A 20475-nucleotide genomic window follows, 5' to 3' on the forward strand; every position below is an offset into this window, starting at 1 on the left:
CCTGTGATCCACTATCAGGCCCAATCCCAGATTATCCGCCCCAGCTGCAGGAGCTGCAGAATGGCCTTATTATGTGTCTTAGGAGCCTGATGAGAAAGGCAATGGAGAGAGAGTGGTCTCATTTTTACTGGTGACTACTACTGAGTGTTTAAAGCCAACAGCTGATTATCAAGAAACACACCTGACTAGGTTTAACAGATAGCCAGAGATCGAGAGACACAGCCTGCTAATCTGGACTAGCTGGACTTTTCCCTCGGAGATGGTGATGTTTACAGCTACATCAATAAAACAAGATGAAGAGTCTACTGCCGAGCAGCCATCTGTGTTGAAGTACTTGGGCACAGCAGTGCTTTGAGCAACAGACTAATGTCAACACGCTAACATGCTGATGTTTATTATGTATGATGTTTACACATATTCATCGTCATCTTTTGTGTGGTAGCATGCTAACATCTGCTATTTAGCACTGAACAGAATACACCTGAGGTTGGGAATGTCAGTTTTGCATGCGTGTGATCATAAATCCAAGTATTCAACAAACTGCAATTTTGAACTGATGATGGCGCTAGATGAAAAGTGAGGGGATCACTAAAGTCATTAAGATTCTTCCTCTAGGCACCACGGATGTCTGGAAAAACATCCACCCAATAGATGATAAGATGTTTTACTTGATAAGTGAAAACTTGCAACAACTTGCTTTGGTGCTAAAGAGAAAGTTAGAAGACTAGCAAGCTCAGTAGAATACATTATCGGAGGTCCATGAATGTCTGTCTTCATGGCAATCCTCCCAACTGTTGTTGAGAAATTTCAGTCTGGACCAAAGCAGTGGACTGATCAACCGATCATATCACCAGTAGGTCCTGCTACATTTGCAGAAAACAAAAGAAAGTCCCACAGCGTCTGATTCTGATAGGCTAAGGATGTGCGTCTGGTTACCTTGGGGTGTTAACACATTTATCACATCTACATTCATCATTCATCCAACTCAGAAAATGAATTTGACCATGATTCATATCATCAGAAAGTACAGTGCCACAGCTACACTGACACTGTGCTCATAAGGTGAGATGGAGTGGAGCTAGCTGGTTTAACTACAACAGTACTATAGAATATGATTATTATTATTTAAAGAAAATCTAGAGGAAAACAAATTAGAAAGAACTACTCCTATTCAAATACAGAAAGAACTGAGCAGACACATTCAGCTTTAGCCCAGACTTCAGAAGATAAAGTGCAGACATTTAATGCCTTTTAATTGCTCACATATAGCAATTAGTTAGCTCTGGTATATACCTCCCGTGTTTTGAAACTCCCTGCCTCTCCCATTCATGCTCCTTCCTTCTCTCTCCTCCCACACCCACTCCGACTTGTTCCCTGGCTTGGCCCATGCACCACAAACACACACCGAGGCTGGTAATTACACTGGTTAGATGGTAGTAATAACAGAGTTAGCAGAGGAGTACAGCTTCCAGAGGAATGAGTGCACTCTGTATGGAGGAGGTGCCTCTAAAGAAGCCGATCTCTGGTATGAGAGCTCGGTATGGAGATCGGTATGGAGTGCAACAGATAGCTGGTCACAAATGCAAAAGATGGCAGACGAGGAGAGACAGACCCAACATATGTTTCAGTCTATGTTTTTGCCAAAAACAGAAAGCAGTCTAATTATATCTGAGACTAAAGAAGCCATTTGACCAAAAGCTGTATGTAAAGACCAAAAGCTTCTGAGTAATGCTGGCTCTTTTTTTGTCCACCTCCCACTGTGACTAGTGATTCCAAAATCTACCAGCCATTTTTTGACGACAGGGTCACTTATTTAGCCTGTACTGTCCTCTTCATTAAAGTGCTTGAGTAAAACCGGCAGACTCGCCATCAAATCTGTGTTGTAGCCTGTCCTAAACTGCTCTGTTACGCCACTTTATTTATGCACCAACGTGGCTGGCAGGTTTCAGGAAATTCACCTGCATTTGGCTGCTGGTGGGTGCTAGTTTTCAGTCTTGTTTCTTAAAATCTTTGACAGCCATGTAAATGAAAAAAAGGATAACATTAACTGTTGACACTGTGTCACAGCAGCTCAGAATGGCTTTAAAACAGATCTCCAAAAACCATCAAATGCCCAAAGGAAAAGAATAACTCCCCAGACATAAAACATCAGTAGCAGTTACTGCAAGTGTTTAAATTAAGCAAACGATGCCAGCGCACGAGCTAGATTATGGGAAGGTTTGAAGAACAGATGGTGGTTCATATGACTGGCAGATGGCAGACAGGAGCAGAGGTTGAGCACGACACTGTAAAACAATACAATGCAGCGTTGGCAGGGACAGCACATCCCGCATTCATACCACCACAGCTTCTGAAGGAGCAGACAGACCACAAGGTCCCATCAGATCTCTGCTCACCCTGAAGTCAAGCTGAAGAAACTTTACTCTTTCAAAAGGAAAAAGCTCCTTTAGTTTGAGCTGAAGTGATGAATTAAAAAAAGAGAGATTATTAAACTGAAAAGACAAGTAAACACAAAAACTACCTCAGGCCATGTGAGACAGTTTGAAAGGTGTGTATTCCTGGCAACACAGAAGCTTGTTTCTGTTTCAGGAGCCAAAGAAAAATAAACATAGATCTGCAGAGTTCGGATTTGTACTTGAGATTTGACTCGGATTTGACTTGAACAAAGACTTTAAAGAAAAAACAATCAAGTCTTAAGCTGATTTGTCAGCTTTTGAGCTGACAAATTCCCCCAAACGATACAAATAAATAAGACTAGGGCTTTGTCTTCCCTAAGAAAAGAAGATACTCTCAATAAAAAGCTTTGAAAACACAAAGGGATGTTTTCACGCACAGTATGGACAGATGAAATGACTGACTGATTAATAATTCTTTTAATTTACATGTGGTCTATGTGTACGGTGTTAATCCAGACTTATACTCTGATGATTAGGATTCAGAGATCTGAAAGATTTGCACTTTGCTCATGAAGACTTGTGAGGTCTATGTCGGATGATTCTGAAAGACATCAATAAGTCGCTGAAAGGTCAGTGCTTTTAAAAGGAAGTGGTAGAGGTTAAGTGTCTGAGGCTGCGAGTCAAGTTCAGCGGATGTTGCATTGTGCTGTGGAGTGGAGCAGCATGATGATAGGTTATAGGATGAATGCCGCCGTCTGATGTCGTGCTGAGCCAAATGGAGCTATAGGACCCTGCTTCAGACAACAGTGTTTACACCTGACCTAAAAGACTAAAAGTAGTAGCACAAATGATCAAGGACCACAATAAATATCAAAAAAACATTACAAGCAATGCTAACTGCAAGTGACATGGAAGTCTGACACTTGAGTCTACAGGTACAGATACAGACTATACCGGGTCCCCTCCATCAACAACAAAACTCTACAGGAAACACCAAAAACAACACTGACATATCAAAACATTAGGCTGGAAGGAAATAGTCAAAGCCACTGACTCTGGCTGGTCTATATTGGGCTTGTAAGGCTGTTTGGCTTATCTGGAGGCGACATCTCTCCCTCTCAGACTGGAACTTTACTAAGCCACAGCACTCTCCCTGTCGCCCTGCTTTCCTTTACACTCACTTTCCTCCCCAGTCTTTTCCTCAAGTCTCTCCCGACCCCACTGTCATTGTCTCCACTGATTTCCATCTACATTGTTATGCTGAATCCTGCTGATGTCGCTAGTGTCACTTCCATCTGTCTGTCTGTCCATCAGGATGCTGTCCCATGACACTGAGACAGCTTGTGAGGAGGAGAAGGAGGAGGAGGAGGAAGACCAAGGGTTGGGGCGAAAACAGAAAGACTCATTTAGCAAAAGTAGTTTGAACGGTCTGCATCCAGTTGGAAGATTACAAATCACAGCCCACATCACCACTCATCGTCATTCATTGGAACAGAGTTGCAGAGACGGAGGTGGAGAGGTGAAACAGAAGGGAGGTCAAGATTCAGATACAGCAGCATTTGTACATTCAATCTCTCTGGTCTGCCAAACGACTTTCCAAAAGAATCAAACTCATCCCAGGTCAGAGGTCAGCACGTGACCTGGAGGAGACTCAGAGAACTGCTCACAGACATTTTAACGGCAGCAAGGGGTCCATGAACCTCTGAGGTCCAGTTGAAGGATAGCATGTTGAACTGTTGAACAAGCAAATTAACAGAATAAATGCCACATTCTACATGTTATGGCAAAATCTATCACAGCTGAAAGAAATTAGATTTTTCAAGGTTATACATGTCAGTCTATTACATTCACCAAACCCTAATGCAATTTTCCTCTTACACATATTTTATGCACATATACATTTTCTTTGTTGAATCTACTGCAATTGACTCATGACAGCAACCAGAGAGAATCTGAACAAAGTACTGGTGGGCCATTACTTGAATCAGAGAGAATTAGTATGGCACACACTGCATTGTGAAAGCATTAAGGTGGACACTATCTGTGATAGTGGCAGTGCGTGCAGCTTTCCTCCATGGAAGAGAGTATATAACAGGTGCCCTGCTTTTCATTATCAGTACAAAACGAAGATGAGGAAGTGCTTTATCTGCAAAATAGCGGAACAGACAGCTGACCCCCACACTGCAGAAAAATATCCAGGTCATCGAGTCAATTAGCCTTTTATCAAGTCACATGCACACACATCAGAACCAGACACAAGGAGCCGCAGATACTCGCAATGTCTGACTAATACAATAAGCTGCAGATTACAATGGTTAAAAGCTTCAGGAAAAGTGGATCACTCAGCCTCAAAACAAACGTTTGGTTTTAAGTAAGCTCATTGCTACAGGATCCCAAATCCAAACCAAACCTCAGATTAAAGAGAACACATGTTCAACATCAGTGCATTAGTTCTACCTTATTATGCCGTCAGCCTTGCAATATGCAGATGAAGCAGGTGTGGTGAGGTTTGACGTCACAGTGCAGGAAGGGAAGGCTCAATATTTTATTCTGTAGGAAAAAAAAGAGAGAAAATAATATCTTGTTAACCTGCATTGACACGTGAGACATGTCCCAAAGTCATGATCTAATAGGCTGATTTTTAGTAGAGTTATTAAAAAGATTCAAGGTCTTTGCTTTATACATGTAATGTATAACAGGTGAACATAAACTTACTGAATCAGTGTGAGTTCTTTATGTGTTAATTGGCACACGTGTGCCATATTGTGACGTGATGTTTTTAACCTCTTGTTTTTCTCATAATCTGTGTGTGGTGGCAATAAATGAGTGTGTGTATGTGTGTTTCTGCAGAGCAGCTGTAATCAGTTCCACACTCATCAGGTCATCCACACAGACATGTCTATTGTTTGTGAGGAGTCTGAACAAAGATGCCCTAGGCAGTCTATCGGCACTGCATTTGTACTGTAAACACGTTTGCATACACACAGGCTGGCTTGCACGCAAACAGAGTTAAAACACCACATGATGCAGGTTTTGCAACATTTTGCCTTTGACAGAACTTGTTATAACTGCATAACTTATATTAGCTTGGATACTGACATAGAAATAATGTGCAAACAAATAAATAAATAACAGTTGATGGATCCATTCCTTCTCTGCACACAAAAGTTTAAAGAAACACACATTTGCTAGGGTTTTATCCAGTCTCTATGCTTATCCTCATAATTTATCACTGTGCTAAATTTCTTTGTTGAGGTGGGGGAGGGGGCTCTACAAGTACAAGTGGGATATTAAGAGAGGAGTGAAGTGGCTGGGGGAGGGGGGCAGAGGCGGGTGGGAGTCAGCAGACACAATGTCCTGAGGGGGAGGCCCATTACTGTCTGACCAATACAGTTCCAATCAATACCGATCAATCAAGGTCCACTTATCCTGCCACAGCAAGCATAATAACAGTCCTTAGCAGAGGAGGAGAGCAGGGGTGGAGAGGGGTCAGGGCTAGTGTGTATTTTACTATAGCAAAGCATCCTTAACAAAGTCAGTAGCGTCAGCATGGATTTAAGGCTCAGGCTTTAGTCCGCTGCCCTGAAAATTAAATTAAACTTTGAGTGAAAACCTCCGAAACATGGCAGACATTACACCACAGACCCCAGCTTCGTCCTCAAAGTGATGATACTACAACTTTGGTGCACGGTGCTGTATACTGTGACACTCACTCAAAGATGCTTACTATATCAATAAAAGCAAATTAAACATTCACACTAAAAAATATATATATAAAAAACACCTTATGCAAACTGAATCCAGTCATATTTTCAGAGGACACACTAGGACACTACACTAATGTTGAATATCATGGCGTATTAGTTTCCCTTAATATGATTACAACGTTTACAAGGTGCACCTGAATTTACCACAGAGGCTCCTTACCCTGTGTGTCTAACCTCAGACACAGATAATAGCAGCACGCCTGTTAGCAACACCAAAATGTTTTAAGAGACTCTTTGTTATGTGATCATTTTGGTAAAAACATTTACTCATCAGTGGTAGGTAGAGAAGTATGTTGATGAAGCCTGCTTTATCCATCAGCAGGTATAATCAAAATCCATACCTTAGGGCATATCCCTACTGTTCATACCGTTTAATGTTTATACTATCCTTGGCTGAACTGCAGCAAACAGGTAGTAAGAACTAACGATTAAGAAAAGGGTTTACTAAATATTTTGTATACAGAAGGTTTCATACATCCAGTTACCCATGAAGCTGCAATGTTGTCAGGGCTTTCCCTTAAATCTCTAAGGGAAGGCACAGAGTTGCCAAAAAGTCAGCTCATGGAATAAAGTATACACTACATACCAGTCATACCAGAGTGCTTCTGCTCTCTTAGCAAGTTATGTCCAACTGACACCTTACTCATGAGTCACAGCCACAAATGACATCTTGGTAAAGAGGTCAGAAGCTCACCAACAATGAAGGGACTCATATTGACATGAGCCACATTTCCAACCAAAGTACCCCAAACTCATTCGAGGAAGTGCTTTTGAAACAGCATACCTACCGCTAAAGACCCAAAAAGATTAGTCCGCTGACGTATGATAAAATAACGGCTGTTTTTACACGTCATTTTGCACACAACAGCAAGGAAGCCTGGACTTTGCTGTCGGAATATCTGTCTCACGGCTTCTTCTGTAACTTCATGATGAAGTGAGTTCATAGTGAACAAAAAACAAACCGGTTTACGATGCAGAGTGCTTGAAAGAACTTGACCAATCAAAAATGTTTAGCACTGCAAGGCCCGCCCTCAAAATTCTTTTACTTTTGGAAAGTACTACTATGACTTTTTGGGGGGTAAAATAAAATCTGTGGAACTTAATTTATGCACTAGTCCTTAAATGGTTCCTAGTCCCTGAGGAGATTTATATACACACATAAACACACGCCACAAAACTATAACCTCAAAAACGACCACATGGATGAATCATCACCTCTGTGCCACAGACTCGGCTTAAAATGTTTGCTGTGAGGATCAGAAAGTAGGCCTCTGTGGTACCGCTGCTATTCCTGAAGTACCTGTGCCTGAGAACATAATCTACAGCAGTTCTTTCAACCATTTTCTTATGCTGGCAAAACATACATGAGAAAGGTGATGGATACAACGGCGCGAACAACTCCTACAGTATCCATGGTGTAATTATTGTTTGATAAGGTGTCACCACAACACATCTGACATTGATTCATGAACACCAGAGTGAAGACAACTGATCTCTGTAGCCTCCACAAACACCAAATATCACAGAACCTTTGCAAGAAGCAGTGAAGTGCAGAGAGAGGAGCTGAATTCAGAGCAGACGTTCACATGTGCCTGGTGGAAAGTCGATTTGTGTGACTGGGACTCTGGTAAAGTCTTGAGTCTGCTGTATATTTAGTAGTGGAGTCACTCTCTGTGGCTCTGAATCTTGCCAGACAGAATAACTGTCACACAGCCAGGACACAGTTGGCTTACTCTGTGTGTGTGTGTGTGTGTGTGTGTGTGTGTGTGTGTGTGTGTGTGAGTACATACAGTATGTTTTCAGGACAGTAGGACCATGAGTTCAGCATAAATACTTTTCTAAATAAATACGTTCATCTGCTATGAGCATTTCAGAGAGGGCATAAAAATCACAGACAGCCCCTGATGGGATATGAAGTCTGTCTGTGTGTGTGTGTGTGTGTGCAGGCACGCCTGGTTTTATTGCCGTTATTTTGTGATTAAGATGGGATTACTATCACAACACTGATGCATGAATATTTCAGAACATTTGCTGTGTCAGGAGTTATCCAGAATTCAGCATACTCGAGCTTTTACTCATACTGTGTGCTGAAAAAAAGCAAACTCTCTTTTCTGGAAAATGAAATGATATCTGGGCAGATGCCAGATAATAATGTTTGCTGATACAACATTACAGAGTGTCAATTTGAAGCCTTCAGTTCTGGAAATCTGCCTTGCTCAAGGGCACATCAGCCTTTATTTAAATATTCACCTCCACTTCACCTCAAGACTTGACAAGAATGGCTATTGGCAACAATCCGCCCCTTTGAAATATTATCTTGTTCAAGCTACTGTCAACATACAGAACAATATGAAATCTTTACTTTTCTGTAACTTTCTCACCTGCAAACCTTTCAGATGTGATTACTGTGTCTACGTTTGTATATTATTTACATATTATTGCTGTTGTCTGGAGTGGTTAATGTATGCACATGCTGCAAGAGAGAGAGGGCACCTCCTGCAGAGAGGGGTGGGCAGCCCCATTCACACTCCAACACTAGGAGGTGGGGACTGCCATACTTTCATCCCTTTCACATCACTGTTCCACTGCATGCCCCCCTCTGTCTTCGCTCATGATTGTGGCCACTTCATCCTGTTTAAATTGAAATGGAACAATGGGGACATTGGAGGGAAAAAGATCTTGCATTGCATCCTTCCTCAGTGAGTCGCAGAAGTGACACGTGTCTCTGTCCTGCTGTAAAGCTCCTCATTAAGATGAAATCAGGGTGGAGTTGGAGTGTCGCATGAGAGCAAACCACTGCAAAAGCAGAATAAAGCCTTACACTGTACTCCTATAGTATCCCATTGCACACTATAAATAAATCAAGTGTTTCTGCAATCGATCAGGGACTGATCAATGAATTAAGATTTATTCTAGGTATGAGGCTGACGATACATCTATTCCAATGTTCCAGTATAAATGTGCAAATTAAGTGTGCACAGTTTGCATTGACTGAAACATATCCAGCAGTAATTTAATATTCTCTCGTAACAAGGCATCAAACACCATGTTTACTGCCATCCATCACGTTGTTTTAGGCTGTAATTACACACTCTTTTGGAAAGAATCCTAGGAACCATTGCTGTAATTTTTATATATTACATTTTTACATATTTTAAATTGTTACTTGTTAAGACACTGATGATTATACCATGTCAACAATAATGCAATCTGAGCTTCCTTGAGAAAGAGAACAATTGAAAAATGAGACATTTCTCAGTTTTTAAAGTCCACTGGCTGTGTGCTTTAACTCTGGGCAACATAAGAGGAAAATGTACTGATGAAGTCATATGCAATACACAGAGCTCCTTTCACCAAAAACCACTTGGAAATGCTGCTGTAGCTGTTTGATCGCTATGCTGGTGCTGGTTGCCATAGGAACGGGAAGGTGCACCAGCAAAAAGACATATGATGTAGGCGGCAGGCCGCAGGCAATCAGGACACACAACCTGAGAGAGCAGAGCAGTAAATAATAAGAACGCAGCACAGTAATCCAAACATCATGGCCATGCGCCGGTCACTTTGCAGTCTGATGTGTGCTGTCGCTGCAGCAGACTGCAGCAAAGCTCAAACCACATGTGCTTCACCGGAATAACTGAACAAACTTTGCACATTTGAGGTGCTGCAGTGGATTTTTTTTTTATTATTATTCTATAATTTTACCTTTCTGTCTGCAAAGAGTTCACCCAACTGTCCTCAGATCTGTTTCTACTCTCTCTTTGGTTAAATCAGTCTGTCCAAGTCCTCGCCTGACCACGTGCCTTGCAAGCATCAAAGCATGTTAAAATGGGCTCTAAACTCTTTAAACACATGAAAAAGCTTAGGGCTGTAAAAGTGCACTCATCAGCAGTCTTCCAGCATCTGTTACTTGTTTTTGTTTCCGTAGCATAATCCAGTCTCACAAATTCTTTGCATTTTCTATAGATTGTCGTCTTCAACACTATCTATGGTGAATTAACCAGCCATATGCCAAGCTCCAGAGCCAGCTACATGTAGAATAGGGCTGCATGATACAGGGAAAAAACAGTTTAGTCTGAATCCAGTTCACAAGAAGAGAGAGTGAGACAACTCAAAAGTCCACTGTCAGTTTTACTGAGGATCTGCACAAAACAGCTCAGTGAAGACTGGTAACTCCAGAAAAACCCTACAGGCAAATATACGCATCCACCATGTTGGTCCTGACAAAGACTCCAGACACAAGGTTTATGTTTTCCCCTGAGCCAGCTACAGTGATGCAGACTTTACAACACGATAAAAGGGTAAAGCTGACATACCCCCTGCATGTCACTCACAAGCAACATAATGTGAACCCTTAAAATCTGAGTAAATTATGTTATACCAAGACAGTGTTCTATTGTAGATTATTTAAGGAAAATGAGGATTGTCAAAGTTTTTATTTTGTATCACGAAGCAAAAATGTGTAGCATGATGTGTTTGACTTCATTTTAAATTTTAGTTTAAAGGGTAAACTTTAAAGTTTATGGGTTAGGCAACCACAAAACTCCCTCTGTCCTTCCTAAATAACAATATTATGAGTAGCTAAGAAAAGGTTTTTAACTTAAAGTTGTTCAGTCAGAAAATTATTTTGTATGTGTTTGTATGAGTGACAATGTGTACACAACTACAAAAATGTACATTCTGTAATATAATCTTAACATCTAACAATACCCTGAGACTACTGCTGAGACTGACTTCTCAGACAGTGCAGGCTCGCATGTTTACACATCATATATATAAAAGAGGGAATTCATCACTAAACATTTTCTTAACACACAGCTTTTCTCCTGACTTATCAAGGCATATCACCTGGCGTCAGGTGGCTGTCGGCACAGAGCGGTGATTACCATCTAGTTTTTGCAGGAGACCAGGCCCGCACTTTATCTGCCTGTCTAACAAACTGCCAGACGCATTCCTGTGCAATGATGTGCAGGTCAGACATGAGACCAGCCGACTTCTTCTGTTGAGATGAACGCATCAGGTTGACTAATTCTTTGATCCAAACTCAGGTCATAAGGGCACATTCTTGACATGGCATACATGTAAATGGGATGATGGGTGCAGGAGAATAAGTTGCAACTCAACACCGAAAACACCCTGTTATCATACTCAGGTCTTAAATGTTGAAACAGATGATGACATGTTTAGAGTATTGTCCAACTTTACATTGTTTAAAAGCACCTAACAACTGGTTTGACTACACAAGCAGTATAGACATAGACTGTAATAAAGATACTTGGTTGGCCGCTCACAATGCAGAAACAGACGAAAGACAATAAGAAAGCCAAGCTACAAGCCCTGCTTTTAGCCTCTATACCCATGGGTGTGCACTTGAGACTGTGTGTGTGTGTGTGTGTACAGCAGTAACAACGGGTCCTCAGGGTGACTTACACCGTCACAGCTGTTGCAGCTCCCACAGATATGTCTTGGGGGAGAACAGCGGGCTACTGCTGCTCCACACTGATTAACCCGAGGGTGAGCACATGGACCATCGAGGAAAACACTCGCTCACACGCACATTTAGTCACACACTCGCACTCACACACACACAGGCAGGGCTGCATGTTTACTACTGCTTTTAAGATGTTATGGTACAGCTTAATCTGAACATTCACTAAATAATTCAGTAGTACTCATCTTCTATAGCTAGAGACAATGGTCTTGGGATTTCTTTCTATGTGCTTTTACTCCTGCATTTTATGTTTGAATCATTTATCCTCAAAATAAATAACTAATTAGCTTATAACTTTGTGTGGTTAACTTACCATTTACAACGTAATGCAAGATTTACCTGAGTAAAATTTTTGTTGACTTCTTGCTGTGTTTCACTTTATTGTTCTGTTGTTAAATCTCCCACGTGTTTTATAAGGTCGAAGTTAAAAATGAATGCAATCCATAGACTTGCACCGTCTGCCCCAGATGTTAATGTAACAGTGTTTGTGCATCAAAATGAAAGGTAACAGTAGTCTAGAGTAGAAATAAAATAACACCAAATTGGAAAACTATCCAGCTACTAACACATTTGGCAGTCGTGTCAAGAGACTAGTTTGTTTTCACAACATCTGTGTGTCTTAACCAAATACATGCACACTCTGACTATTACTACATCCCTCGTGCTCTCTCTCTCTCTCTTTTCACACACACACACAAATATATATATATACACATATACATGCATATAACGGAGCTAAGGTGATGGCTGAAAAAGGAACAATAAAAGATAAAGTCAGATAAAGTAATAAAGTAAATGGTTCCCCGTGGCTGGCTGTTCACTATACATAGTGAAAACACAGATGTCACTGCTGTAATTAATCATTACAAAGAAAACTATGTAAAAAAAAAAAAAAAATGTGTGCTTTGTCAAGACACAGCTGGGCAAGTCTGCCTGCTGATGCACTGTATCAGTGACACATGCTTTTATAATTGGGAATAATGCTGGATTCATGTTTGCTCAGCTGTCAAGAGGCTGACAGCTCTGAAGGTTGATCGTGAGAGTAATTCAACTACAGAAAATACATCTGTCATATTCAATCTATCTAGCACAATGGTGATTAGCTGGTTTTTCCCCTTCATACCCAGTAAGTGCAGCTTTACAGAACAGGAGCAGACTGATAACTTTGCGCTGTGGCAGCAACAACAGATTAGCAATCTGTGCTCCTGTTTCCACCGCTGAGAGAAATGGACAACAGATTTTCTCAAATCAACCAGAAATATCTAGATCATTTCTAAAGCTCTACACTGTAATTTGATTGCCCTCTGAGGTCAGCTACCATACTTACAATAAAAAAAAAATCAGCCAACTGATTGTGATTATGTGGTTAGTAATCATTGGTCTATTACCTCACACAAATCCCATAAACACACACACACAGCAGCAGAGGCTCTGCTCAGGACACACTCACTTCAGTGCCTGCACATAACAAATCATGGTGTTTTTTTTAAGTCAAAATCAAAAAGTGAACACAGTGTACTGACACATACATTAGCAGCTATTGTACTGTGCACATTATTTTGTCAGTCTTTTATATTACTTGAGATTTCCAACACTTTAGTATTTAAAGTCATCAGGCATATTTAGAGATGATTCAGTCCCCAAATATCTTTTTTGCAATAAACCAGAATGTGTACTCAAAACAGTTATTTTAATTACTGTATGTTAGAAGTTTATTTCTACTCTTTCTACTGAGCTAAGCTAAGTAGCTATTTGCTGTAGCTTCATATTTAGAGACATCCATGTAAAATCAAATCAAATAAGCATATTTCCCAAAATTCCTTTGAACGAGTAAAATCAGGAATAGTCACTGAAGACAGCTGGTATCCTATCTCTGGTGTTATTTGTAACCTTGTTGACATATTCTTTGCTAAGATTGAGTTACTTTTACGCTATTTAAAAGCAAAGTTCTTTTACAGCTGCATTGTATAATGAGAAAACACTTTGGCTTCAGCTTATCTTGCTAAATGCAAAAGAGGATTTTGTAGAAAAACAATGTTCATGATACCTAAGGTAAAATATCACAAGATTCTGCATACATGTCGGGTATTTTTCTACAATATTGTCTTCATGGAGGAAGCAGGGGGCTGGAGAGTGTCGACATATTAAGTGTGTGTGAGCCTGCACGGTGGGGTATTTCAAGGTTCTTCCTGTAACCGAATCAGAGCAGTGACAGACTAATGAGGCTAAATGATGATGAGGCTTCAGGAAGAGAAGGCCTCCAGCAGGGAGGGAAGAAGATGTGTCAAACAGCTGGGAGAGAGTCAGGGCTTTTTCTCCGGAAGCTTCACTTTTATAGAAACGTTACATCTGGCAGAGAAGAGCTGGTCTCATCATCTACAATGTCCAGCGGGAGCCACGGTTAGAGCTGTGCACTAGGAAATGTCAGAAAGTCAATTAATGTTTATCATGTGCTGTATTATTGATCCTCATAATGAAATTCCCTCCTTCAAAGGTAGGTCAGAGTTCAGGGTTAACAGTCTGAGGTCCTTAAAGAGCACTCTGTTTTCTTGCTACCCTGCAGCTCTCAACCCCATCTCTGAGATATATAGTATATCGTGTTGCTGAAATCTACAGCTGCAGACAGATGTAGGCGCTCATTCAACAGCCCCCTGATCAGACTGCGGGCCAAGCTACAGACTTAAGAGTCCATCTCACTACTCCCAGTGACCGGATCAGGGAGGTTCAAGCATGGGGTAAGCCTCAATCAAAAAAAAATTCCTAAAGCGCATTCCTCCATGCACCTCACTAAAAAACAGATTATTTAATCAGTGCAGGCACAGAAATGAGCCAAAAAGGGTATTTAAGGCTAAGAATGGGCTCTGGCAACATTCAAGACATACTGAAGAAAAGAAAAACAGTCCAATGCTGTCAATGTTTACTGATTTCAGACTAAATAAAACAGAGATAACTTATCGTGCTCTATTGATCTCCCTGATGTTCTGAGATGAAATAGATGAATTAAAAATTTGTGGTACTCTGGTGACCTAGAGGTTAAGCGGCAGACAATAAACAAAAACATTTTACTTTTCTGCCATCTCTTTTCAGTGGATTCACTACTAAATCATTAAAAAAAGAAAATTGCATCAAACTAATGCAGTCAGTCACATTTTAAGAAAAATGCAAACTATTCCGGAGGCCAACTTCTCAGAGATGCAAATTTGCTGCTCTTCTCTGTTTTATATCAATGTAAACTGAATATCTTTGCGTTTTGGACAAAATGAAGATGTCCCTTTGGGATCTGATAAATTTTGATAGCAATTTATCATTATTTTCTCACAATTTAAATTTAATTCACTGAAAATATAATCATCAGATTAACCGATAATGAAAACAGTAATTAGTAGCAGCTAAGCTTGACTGTCTTTTTGAAAAATACAAGGAGTGTTTCATTCCAGTCAATAAACAAACTACATTCTATACACAAACTGCTGCAAACTCTAAACATTATTCAGTTACCAAAAAAATGACGCAACTTTGACATCATAGTCAATGGAAAAAAATGCTGTTAAGTGTTGCATGACAGTAAACATAAAGGAGGTGGGAGTGACATTTCCATCAGTTGTGTTTTTACTGCGGCTGATTAATGAGAAGTGACACTGTCCCCCTTTCTGCAACCTACTCTGCATGATGCATCGACAATAACGAAAGAGCATGGGGTCAAGGGGTGTGCGTGTGTGTATGTGTGTGTATGTGTGCATGGTAGGGTTACAGTGCAGTCAAACAAAGAGGGCCTCTGACACAAATCCAGCCAGTCTTTCACTATCTCTCCTTCTCTTTTTTTCACTAGGCCTCTCACTGTTTTTTGAATGGTGCCATTGAAAGAAGAGGCAGTTAGGACCTTATTGTATGAAGACTTTGTGAGCGCCCAAAGGAACAAATGAGCTCTCGGAGAAAAACCTGACTGTTGCAGCTCATTTTTCCCCCTCAGTGTCTGTTTCTCTATAACGAATAAGTCACACAGACTGGGGGGGTCAGAGTTTGTACTTGACTAAAAAATGTCACTAGACTTGAAAATCAGGATAGCTATAACAACGTGATTTATGATGGAGTCTTAGATGCCTTATGCCTGATTTTTGGCTTTGAAAACTGTGACTGCAACTGTCTCCACCCAGCATTTTTGTAGCTGTATGGCCTAGATAAGCTCAGCTGGTGGGGAGAGAGAGCGTGGCAGGGCTGAGAGATAGCAGTAGAGATAGAGATAATAGTGCCCAGCGGTTCCTCTGATGAAATGATGGACTCCTTTGGGGTTTTCTACGCAGACCGTATGTATTGTGACTGGCATTGTACCATGGTTAATGGTTAGGCCCAGACAAAGTGTGGGAAAGTCTTGGCATATTGAGGGTGGAATTCTGTAAAGTCAAATTAATCCCAGAACAACTAAAAGGGTTTTACCCCTGGTGAATTTAGAGATTATTCAGTGTAATTTCTCCTCCTTGAAGGGGGACACAGTAAGGGAGGAAAGACAGTTTTGTGGGCTCTCTTTTAATTTGCCTCTTATTAACAACACCTGATTAAGGTTTCTAAATGAAGGAAGTCAAATATACTGGCCTGAATTATACAGTTGAAGGCTTTAAATTCTCAGGTTCAAAGTAAAGTGGTATGGTGCACTTAGGCCAAGTTCACCTCAATTCCAACAATGACACAGTAAGATGTGACAGGATGTGATGGCAGCACTGTCACTAATATGTGTTTCTCACAGAACTACACAGCTCAAGAGCAACAAAGTATTTCTGCAGGAAAACCAGCCTGAAAATAGATGTTATAAGGTGTCCACTTTCCTGCAGGACAATGAGGCCCCGAAACATACTTCCCCATATTTCCTCCTGTAATCTCTCCTATAATAACACAAAACAGAACGAAAAATATTAAACTATCATTTCTTTTAACAGCAGGCCTTCAGAAGTGCACAGTTTTTCTTTTTATCAGTACATGAATAAACACACTACTGTGTAAATGTAAAGTAACTATTAACAAAAAGCTGAACTGCCAGAAAGCAGAAGAGTTTAAAGTTCAAATGTTTGCAGGAAAGGAAGAAAACAACTTAACATGAACATCAGAACTCTATGGTACAGTGGAAATGGTGATAAAGAATGGCTGACATGAGGGCTACAGACGCAGGTAGACAGTCAGTCAGTCCTACGAGATTTCAGAAAAGGAGAAAGTAAAGAACTGTAGACATTTTGTAGTAAAATTTAACTCTTGAGAAATCTCTTAAAAGTCATTCTGCTGTTCTCACCCGACCACTTTGTTTATTTTTGCCGATGGCTGTAGACTCTTCTGCGGTCTGGTTGGTGAGAAACGTCTGGGCTCAGCATTGCTTTTATCCAAAGAAAGATATTTGCAAAAAATTTGGGAGAGTGGCAGAATGAACAGGATATACAGGCAAGGAACATGGAAAATACAAGGAGGGGGAATGCATGGGGGAACCCCAAAAATATGATCCTCTGTTTTAACAGCAACTCAGACAAATTCTGAATGGCTGAGTGAAATTTCTCACAGACATTCTGTAGATGTCAGTGGAAACAAGACCACACTTCTCTAAATGGCTAAACAAATCGGAGATGTGGGTAGTGATTTAGAGATCTGAAACCAGGCTAGACAAAAGTGCGACAAGTAAAAAGTCCTGTACAGTCCCGCCACCAAAAATATGCAGATTTCTACAGATAACTTGTTTTCATGACGTTTACATCCTCTAAAACAAAATTAAATGTTAACTTAGCTCGTAGGCTAAATTTATAGCCACTGAGGTGACTCTAATGGCTATAAAAAAGAGTGCAGAATACAGCTGTATTCAGACATATCAATTTTTACTGTCTTTGGGAAGTTTGGTTTAATATTACAGGTATAACAATCACAGTTGACAAAAAGTTGTTGGCTACAAGAGTTTCCAGACAAATTCTGCTTTAGGGTGTTGCAGACTGTGTAGATCCGCTGGAGCTGACATGCACACATAAAGGTTACTGCAACTATGGAGATACCACATGGAAACCACGAGAAGTGTGATTGAGCTCCTTTCCATTTTATTCTTCAGTCAGGCCATATCGAATATTAATCTATAACGGATATGTCTGTGCGGTTTATTTTCCCCTCCTGGCAGTGACACAGCTTTGAGGGATTAAATGGTCCCAACATAGACCTCGAAAGATTTTTTTTACAAAGATGATCTCACTGTTGTGTTTGTCATTCAGAGAAGAATCGGGCTATTTTTCTATACGTATGTCTTTTTGTGTCTCCTGGAGCAGTTTCTCATAAACACGTTCAAACGGCACAAACCCATAACCCCCACCCAAACAAAGCCGCCGGGTGCTGAAACTCCTGGCAAAACAGGAAATACAACTTCATCCTCCTCACAGCAGCATGCACGGCACAGTGAGGATGACTTTCAGCAAACCAGGCAATCGAGTTTCACTGCACCATGAGTCACAAGGAGTAACAATTTGTTTCTTTGGGACTCATACCGACAGCCTGTCGGTCAACTTGCACACGCAGTGACTTAACACAAACAGATACTGAGCTTTGTTTGGCATTGTTTGTCAGCTAATGTTTGTCAAGGTAGAATGCTGATAAAACTTTCTGTCATATTAAAAATGGCATATTTCAAAGTGAAAACAAAAATTTTAGCAAGAACACTCTGAACCATGATCCTAAAGGACTACAGTTTCCTGTACGCTCCCACACTGTGACTGTAGTTGGATAGGGTGGGAAATGTTAAGTGACTGGGGTGGTGCAACTCCCTTCAAAGCCTCTGGGGAAGCGCTGGTTAATGAGACAAGCTGGTTTCTTTCCAGGTTCCATGTGTTACCAAATCTCCCAATCTCTCACAAATACTTTTACTCTCAACACCACACCTTTCTGCTCATTAGAATCTCTGTATCTCCTATATTTTACTTTTTTCCCCCCTCAAAATCCTGCTCATCTTCTACTGTCTACTCTCACATTTCTTTTGTGTCACCCTGGCAGCTCTTCCCACCTGTATGTTACTGTTCATCTTTCTCTTTCCCTGCCAGATGGACAGAGCAGAGGGAGAAGGAGAAAGAGAGAGAGAGAGAGAGAGAGAGAGAGAGGGAGAGAGTGGGTGACAAACAGCAGAGCATCGACTTCTCACTGGGTGGCCTGTGTCCAAGCTGTTTGCTGACGGCGAGTCACAACAGCAGTTCACAATGCAAACGATAAGCTAATGTAGCATACAAATGCTGTACATTTGAGCAACTAACAAAGCTTCTGTTGCAGCCGCCCACAAACCACTTAGTGCTGTGGTTTTGCTCTGATGCTTTTTATAAACACAGACCTGGAGAACATGAGGAACAGGTGTCACACATACTCAGTGGCAGCTGTAGGAGGTTTAACATTAGAGCTGAGACCTCTAAGAGAAGCTCTGTACCCCTGTCTAAGACTCTTGCCAGACCATTTTAGTCTGCTCTCCTGCCAGTGACTAGGCGCTCCCTGAGGCAAATACTGACTGAGGGCTGCCTTAGGCCCTGCCTCTGTGCCACCACATCACCTTGGACCTAAGTTCAGAATGCTGCTGTACACATCCAAAGCCACACCAGCCACTTCAGGCTATTACTCATTCTGTTAGCGAACATAAAAAAATAAAGAACCGTTTTGTTTTCCTGGTGAAACTGTAAGTTCCACATTTCTTTGAAAAAAAAGGTGTATTGTCATCATATGAGGAAGGTCAAAGCAGTGATTCAAACAGTGACTAGTTAGAACTAGTTAGTAATTTCTGAGAAGCTGCAACCAACTTCTAAACTGATTCATACAGGATTCAAACCCAGAACCTTTGACATGGCAGATGCGCACTTCACCAACCAGGTCTGCCACTAATGATTGTTCACATTATCTATTAATCTGGTGAAAAATCGATTAATCATTTATCCATAAATGTCAATAAATGAAAAATGCTCATCACAATCTTGCATAGTGACATGTTCAAATGGCTTCTTCAGCAGTCCTAAACCAGAAGACTATTTACTATCACAAATGACAAAGAAAAGCCTTCCATTTAGAAGATGGAACAGCAACTGTCTGACATTTTTGCTTGAAAAAAATGCTCAAAACCTAATCAGTTATCGATATAATCTACAACTTCTACAAATTAATCAATCTACTGACTGATTAATCAACTAACTGTTGCAGCTGGAGGTATCAGCAAGCAAAATGTGCTAAGAGAATAAATTAAGCATCACCGTATCGTCAGGAGGCAGGTATCGGTTGTTTGTACGTGCAGAGAAGCTGTCCTGGTGTCACTTGGAGTGCAGATGGTTAAGAGTCTGTCTGCGAGGTTCCTCCCTCCGCTAAACTGGCTCACACTTAGCCATCTGTTTAATCAACCAGACCGTGCCAGGCCAAGCCGGACCAGGCCAGGGCTCTCATTTATAGCCTCTGAGCAGGCCTGCGTCTTTCAAGATGCTGAGGGTTAGTTTCGGATATCATTTGCATTCCCTCTTTCAAACTGCCTTTCTTAAGCAAACAAGTAACCCAGCACGTATGACTCACCACAATAATATACTATTATCTTATAAAGCCAGAGAGCATCAGTTTTATCAGATGTGATGATGTAAGTTGTGCCAAGAAAAAAATTCTATTTGCTCATGCAAACTTCACAATTCCACTGTTTGTTAATTTTTTATAAAAAATTGTTAACTCTGCACTCAAATTATAAACTCTGACATTTGCAAACAGATACAGATCTACCAAGTATAACTGTACTATGGATGTTCAACAGCACATATCATAAGTGGCAATTTCACAAGCGATGATGAGAAAGTCTTCAGAGGAC

The 20475-nt window shown here is 40.8% G+C and overlaps 1 protein-coding gene across 3 annotated transcripts in view; it reads right to left on the reverse strand.

Moving 5' to 3' along the window:
- sipa1l3 (signal-induced proliferation-associated 1 like 3) overlaps window positions 1-20475 on the reverse strand; it is a 64992-nt gene that overhangs the window by 29701 nt on the left and 14816 nt on the right. For 2 of the 3 annotated variants that reach the window (XM_046389192.1, XM_046389193.1), the window contains exon 2: window positions 4854-4946. The exons of the other annotated variant lie outside the window; for it this stretch is intronic. The gene's annotated coding sequence lies outside the window, so the exon portion shown is untranslated. The remainder of the gene's footprint in view (window positions 1-4853; window positions 4947-20475) is intronic. 3 annotated transcript variants of the gene reach the window in all.

Source organism: Scatophagus argus, chromosome 5 (assembly GCF_020382885.2).
Source record: "Scatophagus argus isolate fScaArg1 chromosome 5, fScaArg1.pri, whole genome shotgun sequence".
Classification (NCBI taxonomy): Eukaryota; Metazoa; Chordata; class Actinopteri; family Scatophagidae; genus Scatophagus; species Scatophagus argus.